The 12,663-nt window shown below is 41.5% G+C and overlaps 1 long non-coding RNA gene across 1 annotated transcript in view; it reads left to right on the top strand.

Annotated features, from left to right (window-relative positions):
- The first annotated feature begins 417 nt into the window (after positions 1–417).
- The window catches only part of LOC129494507 (uncharacterized), an 85,847-nt gene continuing 73,601 nt past the window's right edge, over positions 418–12,663 (top strand). The window contains exons 1-2 of the long non-coding RNA XR_008661361.1: positions 418–614; positions 3,052–3,180. This is a non-coding gene — a long non-coding RNA (uncharacterized LOC129494507). The remainder of the gene's footprint in view (positions 615–3,051; positions 3,181–12,663) is intronic.

Genomic DNA, 12,663 nt, shown 5'->3' with positions numbered 1-12,663 from the left:
TGGTCCTGAGTTAATGACATAAGGAAGCACTTTGATGCTTGAATTGCCAGCTCGGTTTTCTTGAACCTCATATGGACTGGCTTCATCCTGTCCCCGACTCCATAGCCCCGCGCGTTCCTCCCAGCTTCCTGCGCAGGCCTTCCTCTGGTTTGTGGCCGGGCGCTTGGTCCCGGCCTTCAGGGCTCCTGACTGCCGCCCTGAGTTCCTGCGGGTGGTTTCTGCTGCCTGCTTATCATTCAGCTCCGGGGGCAGGTCTCTTTTCCCATTTTTAAGAACCTGGAATAGCTCGTTTCTAGTTTGGCCAAAGCTTTCCCTTTCAACTCTGACTCTTGCCTTCAAAGTAAGTAAGCAGGGATTAGGCTCCTTTTCCAAACCTTGATTTAATAATACCTACATTTCTTTTCCTTTCTTTTTTTTCAGATTTTATTTATTTATTCATGAGAGACACACAGAGAGAGGCAGAGACACAGGCAGAGGGAGAAGCAGGGAGCCTGATGCAGGACCCCATCCCAGGACCCCAGGATCAAGACCTGAGCCAAAGGCTGATGCTCAACCGCTGAGCCCACCCAGGGGCCCCGATTTTCTGCAGAATGATGTTTATGAGACTAACCAAAGTATGTTAAACTTGGCATTGATTTGATGACTTCATAAATATTCTTTGCCAGGTTTTGTGGGGGGATTGTTTTTGTTTTTGTTTTGTGGGTGTGTCTGCGAAAGAGCCTGCTTAAAATCTTCGCTAATCTACTTGAATTTCCTCCTAAATGTGGTTACATATAATGCCTCTTAAAACTAATTCTCTGTATTTGCCGTTTGGCAGCCTCCTGTGGCACTCTGGAGGGCTAATAAATCCTGAAGATTAGGTCTTCATAAGGGAAGTATGAAAGTTCTGATGTAGGTAAATACAACTTAAGAGTCCAAATTTGCAGGAAAGTTGGGAGATGTTTGTGGAGACCCTTGAAATGTTCTCTATTTCTCAGTTAACCACCATGTCAGTTACCACTATGAACTTTCTCCTTCTAGTTTGTATTCTGTTCACATTGAATCATTCCTTGCACGTACCATATGTTTCTCTTTTTTAAAAGATTTTATTTATTTATTTGAGAGAGAGAGAGAGAGAGAGAGAACAGGGGAGGGGAAGGGAGAGGGAGAAGGAGAAGCATACTCCCGGCTGAGCAGGGAGACTAATGCAGGGCTCAGTTCCAGGACCCCGAGATCATGACCCAAGCTGAAGCCAGACACTTAACCTACTGAGCCACCCAGGCGCCCTGTATGTTTCTGATCTGGGTAGATAAGCCACATTTTTGGTTTAAAGAAGATTGTATCAGCTGCTGCCGGGAAGTTTTTCTTGAGTTAGTTAAAAACATGTGAAACTTAACCCTTGGCATTTCAATTAGCTGCAGTTTGTAATAAAATCAGCTTTCATCTAGACCATGGTTATATGGTCCCAATAGCATAGTAGAAAAAAGGGCAAACCCATATTCTTATTTCTGACATCCCTACAAATTTATATTGGACCTTAATTGAAAGACTTCTTGCCTTGCCCAATAAAAATAATTGCGAATTTTAACACTTGCCTCCAACCAAAAATAAAGTTACAATACTTTGTTTTTTTTCCATTGCTCCTAAAGATTTCAAGGTCGGTCTGGGGGCTTCCCAAGGGCATGGACTGTGTCTGATTCAGTCACCATTTTATCCACAGACACTTACATGGTGCCTGGAGCACCATATGGGAAGTGGCCAACACATTAAATGAAAGGAAAGATAGAACCAGAGTCACATTTTAGTGGCCTACCTGTATATTTTCAGAGTAATGTAGTATTTAAAAAGGGACAGTGATAACACATTTCTAAAAGGAGATGAATGGCATATTTAACACTTCTCAAGAAGACGGAATCCAGCTTCTATCACTTGAGCTAGGCCTTTGATTTACAGAGGCATTGAGAATTCCCCATGGCTGAATATGGGTGAAACTTTAAGGCAAGCTGAAGGCCCAGACTGCTCTGTGGACATCAATACTCCCATGGGTCACTTTCCAAGAAGAAAAGTGTGGGCTTGCTGTCTTTTTCATCAAAGCTCCTAGATTTTGGCTAAGTGCCTGGTTTATCCTAGGACATTAGTCAGCCCACAAATCCCACATTTGCTTATTCAGTCTAGAGCAAGTGAATACTGTCATTCTCCCATCTCCCTTGTTGGCAAATGCTTTGTTAACCTGAATTGAGCTCTGCAACACAAAATGAAATGACTAATCTTTTGGGGGTTTCCCCCTCCCAGATTCTTGTATGAGCAACTAAACCAATAGGCCTCAAAGCCCCACACTGTTGCTTTCTCTCATGATGCCCTTTTATTCTGATGGTTTCACATAGTACGTAAGGAAACCAATACCTTCCAGAGCATGGCTGAAGTGGCGCCACCATTAAGAAAAAGGAGGTTACTGGACTCTTTCGTCTTGTGAGAAAAATGTTAGCAAGCAAAGAGCGTTTAGGTTGATTATTTATACTTAGGCAGTCTACTACTGGGCATTGGCAATAGGTGTCACTTTGCTCACCTCGCACCCTCTGAAAAATTTCTGATTCTGAATATGGGGGTCTGAAAGCATAGGAAGTAGGAATTGTAAAGTAAACACCCAGTTTGGACGATCCCACAGTTAATTTGTGGTGGGTCTGGAAAATAACTTGAAAAGGAGGTGTATCCTTAATCCTAAGGCTATTTGTCTATTTGAAAAGATCTGTAAAGACCTGGACTTTTTAAGCAAAAGTATAGGGATCTGTGTTTCTGAATTGCCATTGACTATGAAAAAGTGATTAGTTTGGAAGACACCTGAGGTGCAATAGAGTGCACAGGAGAAGAGGGGATAAAGGAAATCCTAAGACTTGACATTCTTGCCATAAACCCCAGCCATTTTTATAGCATGTTGCACATAGTAGCTTGGCAGGGAATTCTCATTAATCATTAGACCTGTGGAAATTCTATTCAGTTCATGAAGCTTTGACTCTGTGTTTCCCATTGATAGCCTGTTTTTTCTCTCTCCTCCTTTTCCAATCTTGGTCACAGCTACCTTCCAGATGACTTCTATCTACCACAGTCTTCCTCCCCTGTGTAAGAGAATGCAAGTAGATGCTGATGTTTGAAGCAAGAACGTTCAAGAATTGCTGCCTGACTTTTAACCCAAGGATTGGAATGGTATGGTCTTTTTAGCTTTTTAGTGTGAGATTCAGGGATCATAAAGGTTGTTTCATCCATGAGACTTTTGTAAATTGTTACATCTGAGATCTGGAGGAAACATCAGTCAAAATGGTTTTTAAAATAGCCATTAGCTCAGGAGGTACATAGCCAAGGCCTGTGGCAAGAGCTTTGCCCACAATACCATTTTTTGGTCACATGGTCTTTAAAGAAAAGATATTTAAAAAAAATTTGTTTTCTGGGCATGATCACCCCTTCCAATTTGCTATGGAGGGTCAGGAAAATGTGTAAATGATTCCTGGGCTTGGGTGCAGATGGCGCATGTGCTGGCAAACAGAAATCTAAAGTGATAAAAGATTTTGTCCTTTGTAGTTACTTCTCCAGATTTGAGTTCTGTATTTTTGGATATGACTCGTTGAAAATCTTTGAGCACCTAATACATGCCAAACATTCTGCGACGTTATGAGGAGTTGGAAGTCTCTACTATAGTCCAGTTGAGATACAGGAAGGATGAAGAGAGAATACATATAATTATAGCAGAAAGCAAAATAAAATACAGTGTACAATGGACTATGGGATATGATGGCAGAAGAGGGCATCTTTTATTAGTGGTGTCAGGAAATGCATTACCAAGGTCATGGCATTCTTGCTGGGTCATAAGGATGGGATATTGGCAAGTGAAGAGGAATCCCAATGCAAGAGAATAAGAGTAAAAGCACAAGTGTGAGAAAGTGGAAGGGAACTGTGGTATTGCCATACAAGGTGGAGGCAGGGAAATGAAGAGTGGCAGACTTTATGTGGTGAGTTCTAAGCCTCGTGCACACAGTTGACGGTGCTGCCTTCCTTGAACCGCTGTTTGCTCCAGCATCATGGCACCTCCTGACTCTTAACCAGCCTTACCAGCCACTGCTTCTCAGTCACCTTACCTGGCTGCTCTTCTTTGGCCTGAGCACCATGGATTTAAGGGCTTCAGCGTCCTACTGTTCTCTCTCTTCTCCTCAATTGCTATCATTTAAATATTAAATATTTAACATCTACATGCCAATGGTCTCTACATGGTTAACTCTCCCCATGATCCATGCCCTTGATCTCTAGGCTGTGTATCAAATTGTCTACTGAACATTTCCACTTTGATGTCTAAGTTTTTAGGCCCAAATTAGAACTCTTGATTTTTTTGCTTCCACCCACCCCACTCTGCTTTCCTGCCAGAAATCCTCCTCTTCCACCAGTCTTCCCCATCTTAGTTAATGGGCCTGCCACTCACCTAGCTGCTTAGGCCCCTCAAACTTGCAGTTATTCCAGATATGACCTTTCTCTCACCCTTACCATTTAATAGCATATTGTGAATTTACTCCTGCCCCACCCCAAACAAGCAGCTATTGTTTTTTCTTATAGGGCTTATGGTAGTAAGATTTGCCTCCAAAAGCACATGAATCGCTGATTAAATATTAGGTTAAAAAAGTTTAATTTTACAGCGATCATCTCTTGATTCCTTTCCAGAAGTTAACTCCTAAGATGTCCATGTGTTCTTCAGTTTGCATGTATGTTGGAATTCATTCCTTCCATTCTTCAAAAGAATCTTCACATTCTCTTGCCTTTCAGACCTTGCTGTGATGGATTAGATACACAAATACAGGTCCCCACGTATCTGTTACACAGCAAAAATAAAAATGATGAAAATGATAGCAGTACTACTAATAGTAGCACTCACTAGCCATGCATTGCAATAGGCACTGTACATTCACTGATGTTTTAAACCTTAAAGATAAAGAGGTATCTTTATTTATTTATTTAAAGATTTTATTTATTTATTCATGAGAGACACAGGGAGAGAGAGAGAGGCAGAGACACAGGCAGAGGGAGAAGCAGGCTCCACACGGGGAGCCGGACTTGGGACTTGTTCTCCAGGACCACACCCTGGGCCGAAGGTGGCACTAAACCGCTGAGCCACCCAGGCTGCCCTCGCAGTGGGTTTTAAACCTCACATCCCAACCTCTGGGATGGATACGCCATTGCCTTCATTTTAGACTTGCCTAAGATCACAACACTGGGGAGTGGCGGAGAACCAAGACCTGAACTTTTATTTCTGCTAGACCCCAAAGCCCATGCTTTCTATCAAATGTAATTTAGCATTCCAAATCACTGAATAAAAGTAGATGCGGCTTCTAGTGTAAAGAATGCTTTTTTGGCTGACTACACTCAGGAAGACATAACGATACAGCTCTAGAAAGATGTTATGGTAGAAAGAATAGATCCTATTTACATCACCTTCCATAGGCTTCAGGATGCATTCTTATGTAATTTTCAAGGTGATTTTATTTTAGGAACTGCCAAAAAAAATTGCCATTCATTTAGTTTTTTGCTCTAACATTAATTTCTTCTTAATCCCTCCAAGGTACACCTTCAGTGACATGAGTATAAAGAGAGAAACTGCGGAGAAACATGAACCTAACAAGAAAATAAGTGAAATTATTAGAAAAAATTTCCAGGAGAGAACAGTACTTTGCAGCCTTTTCAATATTTATTTCTTTTTGGATTTGATAGTGTGAGCACCACATAAACCTGAATGAAAACAGAAGGAGATTGAATCAGTTATGATAAACCAGGTTATGCTATGGCAACTAGAACCTCAGAATCTCAGTAGCTTAAAAAGCAAAGGATTATTCTCATTCATGACATATCCTCATTAATGGTCAAATCGATGGCTTCTTTTATTCAGCATCAGTTTATACCCCTATCTCTTCATTCTGGTCACAGGTCCATTTGTTTTGTCTTTATGTAGAAACTATCTCAGGAGAACCTCTTAAACATAGAACTTCTTTGAACAATTACAGATTCTGTTTGAAGCTTTAAATGCTTCTCTGGAAAGCTGATTACCCCCATGCCTTCTCTGATTGGGTTTTGGACCATCCTGCAGTTGAAATAGTGTAATATGTATTTCATAGAGGTATCTTTGGCTGTGAGAGTTCCTCCAACAGAGACAGTATTCTCTCATTTTTAGCATGGGCTTTGGAAACAGATGGTGGCTTTACTACCTACTAGTTGTATGTCATTGTTCAATGTCTTAACCTCTCTCTCGGGTCTAGTTTCCTTATTTAAACTAGGTTGTTGTTCATTATTTGAACAGGAAAATGTGGTTGGATTTGAGGGAAGCAGGAGATAATATTAGTAGAAATTGTTGATGAATTGGGTGAGGCAGAGGGAGGAGGCAAGGATGACTACCAGGTTTCTATCTCAGGCAACTGGGTGGTGATGCCTTTTACTGAGGAGGAGATAAGAAAATCGATTTGTGTGTGTGTGTGTGGGGGGGGGGGAGTGAGAGAGAGAGAGAGAGAGAGAGAGAGAGAGAGCCAGCCTGCATGCATGAACATACCATGGAGAAAGAGAGACTTGCAGAGAAAGAGATGTCAATTTTGGACATGACGTTTTGAGGTGCTTTGTGGATATGTATATAAGTGGAAATGTTGAGTTGAAGTTTTAATGGTGCATAGAAGAGAGGTCTGGACTGATAATAGAGACTAAAAAGTCCTTTGCATAAAGAACACAATTGAAGCCACAGGAGTAGAAGAGAAAATGTGGACACAAGAGAGCCTAGGGTGAGGCTTGGGAAATTTTCTGTTTAAAAGGCTCACAGAGAGAGTAAGAAGATTCTTCAAAAATAAAATTTGTTTTTATGATATATAACATATATATAAAACTATATATATAAAACTATATATATAACTATATATAACTATATATATATATACATATACATATATAAAAGTTTCCCTCAGACATTTCTGGACGCCATTTTTTTTTTCAGTGAAGCGAAAGATGATGCGAAAGATGAAGTGAAAGATGATGTTGTCTGCTTAGACTAGGAGAGCAGGCTCTGGTATGATTCCTCAATAGAGATGTTGAGGTTTAAAATAATGACCAAGGAAAGTAGGAAGGAGGGTTGATCAAGTGAAAGGATTGAGGAGATGTACTGAAGGTCTAAAATCAGAGACTGTATGTTTTTTTTAATTTTTAATTTTTATTATTTATTTATTTATTCATGAGAGACAGAGACAGAGACAGAGAGAGCGAGAGGCAGAGATGCAGGCAGAAGGAGAAGCAGGCTCCATGGAGGGAGCCTGATGTGGGACTCGATCCCAGGACTCTGGGATCACGCCCTGAGCCAAAGGTAGCCGCTCAACTTCTGAGCCACCCAGGTGTCCCCCATATGTTTGTTATGACAATAATCTGAATGGTTCTAACATTTTCCTAAGGAGTTCAACTTCTAGGTAGCAAGATGACATTGGTCCTATGTGGGGATCATGGAGGATCTGCCTGATGGATGCAGTATTGGAGGAGACATGCATGGATTTGCATGTGCTGGTGGTGGGTAGTTCAGATACTCCACTACTTGTGGTTTGTTTAGAGAAAAACTGATAGACTGTGGGGAGATGAAGACCCAGGCACTATAAGGCTCAGTGAGGAGCAGGTGTATGCAAGGGAAGTCCTGAGAGTATAGGAGGAAAGGCATCTGCGTCAGAGAACACAATGTTTGCAGTTAAGATTTTGGGTGTGGAACCATTCTTGGTGATGACAAAGTTCAGGATGTGTTTCCTGGTGGTTTGGGGAGTTAATTCCCCACAAAGTTCAGAATATGTTCCCTGGAGGTGTGGGAGAGATAATTCCCAAGTGGAGTGAGAGTGAGATTTGTTACTGTGTATTTTAGGTCAAGGAATAATAGATTAAAGGTGTTGGGTGGATTGCCCACAAAGATACTGAAGTTTTCTAGATGTGGGCATAAGTGGGGTTGAGGAGGGAAGAGGAGCGTCATGTCCTGAAAAATGTGACTGGGAGGTCAATAGATGATAGACACATAGAACTGTACATGGTGGTGTGACCATGGAACGGGTACCAGGATGGAAGTGTGGTGGTTCTAAAGTGGCATTAAAAAGCTCAGAGACTGTCACCCCACCCTTAGTTCTATGGTAGGTGAAATACACAGCATAATGTGGGGAGATGCTGTGCTTATAGGGGTTTTTTTTCTTTTACATAAAGGAAGGAGATTCCAGAAGGCAAAGTGTTTTGAAGAGAGAAGCCAGAGAGGAAGTATAGAGCATTAAGGAGTTAAGAACAGGGAAGATAATTTGGCTTTCTTTTGGCATATGAGGATAATAGCAATGGAAACCTTAATTGAAATTAATTGACCACAGATATTCCAAAGATGAAGTGAGTCATCTGGTGACAAAGATATCTGAAGGTCTGAGGTGGGATCTGGCCAGTCTTGTGTGGGTGGGCTTGCTGTGTGGGAACTGGGGTCATGGAGGATTTGAGCATGGGCTGTCTCCCATGTGTAGAGTGGAGGGATCAGGCCTCTCATCCCCAGGGTGGTCTCACAATGTGATGAATGACCACATGCAAGATAGTTTTCATTGACATCTCATTTCTAGCCTCACGATTAAGCTGAAAGGCAGTCACAGCAATAATGATAATAAAATATCTGCCTTTCTTCCCTTCCTGGAGTTGTGAAGATTCAATGAAGTCATTTGTGGAAAAGCACTTTAAAAACTGTAATCGCTATGTGTGTGCTAAGTTTTATTGTTGCCCACACCTTTGATGTCTTTCTCTGTATGCTCATCCATATATGTGTAACATGTTCCCTAGGATAATAAGGGCTGCCCTTTGACAAAGCCAAGATTCTTTATTTATAGCATTAGGCCGGCACCTGGGCTGATTCTCTTTGGTGATTATGTAGTCTTGATGTGGACTGGCATTTTTCCCTGGAGTTTGAGTGTCTCCCTCAGCAGCTTCTCATGGCCAAAAGCTCCATCTCTGTGTCTTTCTGTTACAAAGCCCAGATTCCCTTCTAGACCACCCACCAAGTTCCTTGCTCCAAGCTTAAGGACGCCTCCAGCTCCTGGCTCACTTGCAGAGCTGAGCTGATTGGCACGCCATAAGCCAAGATTGCCAGGTTCCTCTGGATGATTTGACAGAAGATATCCACAGGAAAGTGGTAGTAGACTCTGAAAATTGCAGTTGTAAACTGTCTAAAATCTTTCAGCCTTCCATGGAGAGAGGTAGATAATATGATTCTAACAACAACAAAAGGCATTCCTTTATTAATACTTCCTACCTCCCTTTGAAATTTAACTGAGACTGTTACTTGAGTTTTGAGATGTTAGATATTCTTGGCAGGGGAACGGAAGCTTCTGTGATGGAATAAACTTTTTAATTCTCAGGCAGGTTCATTAGCTTTGTTCTATCATCACCTTTCTACTGATGGCGATTTGTTTTCTTACATGGCATGGCTTGGGACATGGAGACTGTTTTTCTGCAGAAACCACATACCTTGGGGGTAATGGGGTGAGCCTATACCAGTTGCTTAGAGCAATACAACATATTTAGTAAACAATTAAGAAGTGTACCGATTATTGCTAGCAAAATGTAATTTAGTCTTGGGAGTAAAAAACGAGGCTATATCTTCCCTTTACTCTCTTAGCTTACAACATTATGTGATATATTCTATTCGGGGTCGATTTGTACCCATGCCTCTTCATTCTGGGCATCAGGGTCATTTTGAGTCTTCATGTAGAAACTGCATTGGAGAATCACCTAGAGACAGTTCTTTGAACTGTCATCAATTTTGTTTGAGGCTTTGAATGCTTGCCTGGAAGGCTGATTACCTCCTGGTGCTGTCTTTCTCAGATGGCTTATGGTGAATTTTCTCCAACTCTCTGATATTGTCCATTTGGATCTCCTCCCTCCCCCTGATTTGCTTTACATCTCTAGAGTTAACACCATCTGGGTGACAAAGAGTTGACATTTACTAGGTAAACATTAATTTGAGTAAGAAAATTCTTACTTGCATTTTCTACCTTGGTAATGTTGGTTTTCTGACTTTTTGAGAATTTCCAGAACTCTACGTTTATCCTTTATCATGTCACTCCAAACTCCATGGGGTGTTCCCCTCAAAGCATAGGGATTTGGGAGGTGAAGATTTTTGTTACAGTCCCCCTCTCCAGAACCAGCATCTGGAAGAAAGGCCCCAGGTGCCAAGGATAAACACATTTTTTTGATGACCCTCTTTTTCTTTTTTGTTGGCCAGTAAAAATTTAACATGAGTGTTCTTTGTAGAATTGTACAGGCTCTAATGTGCAGACAGAGACTAGAATGATTTTTCTTACTGCAAGAAAACAGATCTATAACACATCTTTTATTTAGGAGACTGGACTTAAACATTGCCATCTTCAGTACTTGGTGGTGCTGCCAAGACGGTGTGGTCTGAATGAGGGTGGGATGTCAAACAAATGAAGCTCTGGAGAAAACATGAGCTGGGTTGAGTCATGTAAGCAAATACCTCAGCTTTCTCACCTAACACAGCACCAAAGTGTGTTACTGTAATCACAGAGTGCTGATTTAGAAGGAAATTGAAAAGGATAAACACACACACATACACACACAGACACACACACACACCACCATCTGTGTGTCTAGGAAGGACATGCAGAGGTGAGATATGAAGGCAAGACGAAAGTCTGTCTTTCTTAATGCGCACAGCCTAGAGTGATCAGCACAGTGCTCACATAGCAGGAGTTCCATAATGTTTGTTGACTGAATTATTTTTTCAATGATATACAGAGCAAGGAGCCTAAATCTTAAGAAGTGAGCTTCTAGGGGCACGTGGGTAGTTCAGTTGGTTAAGCCTCTGACTCTTGATTTTGGCTCAGGTCATGATCTCAGGGTTGTGAGATTGATCCCCACATCAGGCTCCATACTCAGTACAGATTCTGCTTGAGATTCTCTCTCCTTCTCCCTGAGCTCCTCCCCCTGCTCTTTCTCTCAAATAAATATGTAAAATCGTAAAAAAAAAAGCAGGCCTTTATGTTCCATATTCAGCTACAAAACGTAAGTCCAAGAGCAGGCTGTATGTTGGGGTGCAGGTGAAGAAGGTAAAAGAATCAATGAGATTGGCAAGTGTTCAAATTCTGTGTTTCTGGGGTGCCTGGGTGGCTCAGTCTGTTAAGCATCTGACTTTGAGTTTGGGCTCAGGTCATGGTCTCTGGGTCATGAGACTGAGTGGCTAGGCAGGCTTCATGCTCAATGGGGAGTGTGCTTGAGATTCTCTCTCCCTCTGCCCCTCCTCCTACTCTCTTTCTAAAATAAATAAATCAATCTTAAAACAAAACAAAATGAAATCTGTGTTTCCATCGTTCTTTTCTTCATTCTCCCCAAATTTAACCAGACTACTCCAGGGGCACCTGGGTGGCTCAGTGGTTGAGTGTCTGCCTTCAGCTCAGGTCACAATTCTGGGGTTCTATGCCTATGTATCTGCCTCTCTCTCTGTCTCTGATGAACAAATAAATAAAATCTTTTATTTATTTTATTTTATTTATTTTTTTTAGAAGACTACTCTACAGTCCTCTTTTCTCATTCACAGTTGTGAAGACATTAGGGCCCTGGCCCTCACAGATCTCATGATCAGTTAGGGAAGGCAAACGTTAAACAAGTTATTATAGATATGATAAGGGTTAGGGAAGGAAAAGCTTATGATGCAAAGGGGTGTAATTAAATTCAGGAGATCACAGGAGGTATTCCTGAGGAACTGTGAAGTTCCAGAACAGTATGAAGAAGTTCTAGAACAGTATGAAGTTCCAGAACAGTATGAAGAAGCCTGCATTTGAGAGAGAGTGTGGCTCATTCAAAGAATCTAAAGAAGCTGCTATGGGGTTTCCATGGCATAATTGTATGTTTTAGGGGCAAAAAGGGAGTCAGTGATGTTCTAGTTTGGAGGAACTAATGTTCATTGATTCATTTATTGATTCATTAAAATTTATTGAGTGATTGAATGATTGCTATGTTTCAGGCATTTTACTTGGCTCTGGGGATACAAGGCTGAATAAGGCATGGTTCCTGCCTTTCCAGTGCCAATAACCCTTGGAGAAAATAGACAAACATGAACACTATACTATATGACATGTATGCCAGTCGAGAGAGGTAAGAAGGTTTAAGTACAATAGAGTGGTTAATGTCATCTGTGGGAGGACTGTAATCACTGATTTCCCAAGTGAAGTGATGTTTCGTTCAGTGAGGAAATGTTTTTCAGAGAGATAAGGAAGGATAAAGGCATCCAAGATAGAGGGAAGAGTATGTACCAATGCAGAGTGACCCATGACAATAGAGTATACGGAGGAAACTGCCATGAGGCAGGACTGAAGCATGGAGCATGTGATGAAGTGCCAGGTATGCCTCATGGCAATGGGAGCAGAAGTCTAACAAGTGCCCACCTCTGGGACATGTTATTGAGTTTCCTCAAAATAGTTCATTTATTCTTTTTTTTTAAAGATTTTATTTATTCATTAGAGACACACACACACACACACACACACACACAGGCAGAGACATAGGCAGAGGGAGAAGTAGGCTCCCTGCAAGGAGCCCAATGCAGGACTCAATCCCTGACCCCGGGATCACGCCTGGAGCCTAAGGCAGATGCTCAACTGCTGAGCC

The sequence above is a fragment of the Nyctereutes procyonoides genome, unplaced genomic scaffold (genome assembly GCF_905146905.1).
Source record: "Nyctereutes procyonoides isolate TBG_1078 unplaced genomic scaffold, NYPRO_anot_genome, whole genome shotgun sequence".
Taxonomy (NCBI): Eukaryota; Metazoa; Chordata; class Mammalia; order Carnivora; family Canidae; genus Nyctereutes; species Nyctereutes procyonoides.
Note: the sequence above shows the minus strand (reverse complement) of the source record. Positions and strands in the feature narration are given on the sequence as shown.